The following is a 1,473-nucleotide window of genomic DNA, read 5'->3' on the forward strand; positions in this document are numbered from 1 at the left end:
GGAAAGACTGCTATCAAATAGCACACCTAGGTTCCTAACTGGTGACAAAGAATTAACAGAGCAGCCATCAAGTGTTAGACAGTGTTTTAGGTGATTACATGCAGAGGTTTTTGGTCCAATAGTTAAAACCTCTTAAAACCGTTTTTTTTGTTTTTGTTTTTTTTCTTAATTTAGCATTAGGAAATTACTAGTCATCCAGTTTTTTATATCAACTATGCATTCCATTAGTTTTTTGAATTGGTATGTTTCATCAGGCCGCAAAGAAATATAGAGATGAGTACCATCAGCATAACAGTGAAAGATAACACCATGTTTCTTGATGACATTTCCCAAGGGTAACATGAAAAACGTGAAAAGCAGCGGTCCTAGTACTGAGCCTTGTGGTACTCCATACTGTATGATACCTCATCATTGATACCTCATCATATGATACCTCATCATTCACTGCTACTAATTGATGACAGTCAGATAAGTAAGATTTGAACCATGACAATGCAGTTCCAATAATGCCAACCAATTTTGGGCTTGTTACTCTAAAAATGATTTATTACTCGTTACTAGTTACTCATTTCAAAAGTAATATTATTACTTTACTTATTACTATCTGGCAACAGTAATTAGTTGCACTGCTAGTTACATTACTTTTCCTTCACGCCACACAGAAGATGTAATTGTGTATCTTCCCCATAAAATTCTTCTAAAATGTTACTAACAATATATTTCTGCCTCATCATTTAACCAAAATATACACTGGATAACAGCCAGAAGTTTTTACAAACACTCAATGGTGATTGATAGTGACTTTTAAGTAAAAGTGTTGTAGCTTGAAGCTGATTGTACTGTAGTTATAATTTCTCTGTTACCCACATATTACTATATTTCATTAAGTATTTTATCTAAAGAAATCACATAAGTTCATAAGATTTTTAATTATAGTAATATAATTTATATTGGGATCATAGGGATGTGGGTGGGCAAGCCATGTAATGCCAGAGTAAAGTAATGCCACAACTTATACATCTGTGTTCAGATCACCTTTTCTCATAACAAAATCAGTGTAATGACCTGAATGTAAACTTTTCCATATTCCGAGCTTTCCTGATGCACTGGTGACTTCATGTGCCTGTGCGAGTCATGGAAATTCTGAAAATAAATCTAGGAATTATTGGATTGTTGGATTTCAAATCAGTAGGGGTTGAGGCTAGGGATGGGCGATACCCCTTATTTTGTTTTCGATACGATACCGATATTTTTCAAGGCAGTATCGTCGATATCGATACCGATTCGATACTTCTGCACTAAACTTTTAAATTATGAAATTTATTAAATTATTAAATTACTAAGAGTAAAATGGGTAATGAAAACCACTTAACTTTATGTTGAAAACGCATTTATGGTCAGTCATCAGTGGGATAATGTGTATACTGAATTAACATATTTCTGCAGTCTTAAAAATTGTTATAATTGTTATAT

General features: G+C 33.2%; 1 long non-coding RNA gene across 1 annotated transcript in view; it reads left to right on the plus strand.

The window, feature by feature from the left end:
* The first annotated feature begins 260 nt into the window (after positions 1-260).
* Positions 261-1,473, plus strand: part of LOC107745275 (uncharacterized) — a 17,077-nt gene continuing 15,864 nt past the window's right edge. The window contains exons 1-2 of the long non-coding RNA XR_001640582.1: positions 261-395; positions 1,259-1,261. This is a non-coding gene — a long non-coding RNA (uncharacterized LOC107745275). The remainder of the gene's footprint in view (positions 396-1,258; positions 1,262-1,473) is intronic.

Source organism: Sinocyclocheilus rhinocerous, unplaced genomic scaffold (assembly GCF_001515625.1).
Source record: "Sinocyclocheilus rhinocerous isolate Xijiao unplaced genomic scaffold, SAMN03320098_v1.1 scaffold887, whole genome shotgun sequence".
NCBI lineage: Eukaryota > Metazoa > Chordata > Actinopteri > Cypriniformes > Cyprinidae > Sinocyclocheilus > Sinocyclocheilus rhinocerous.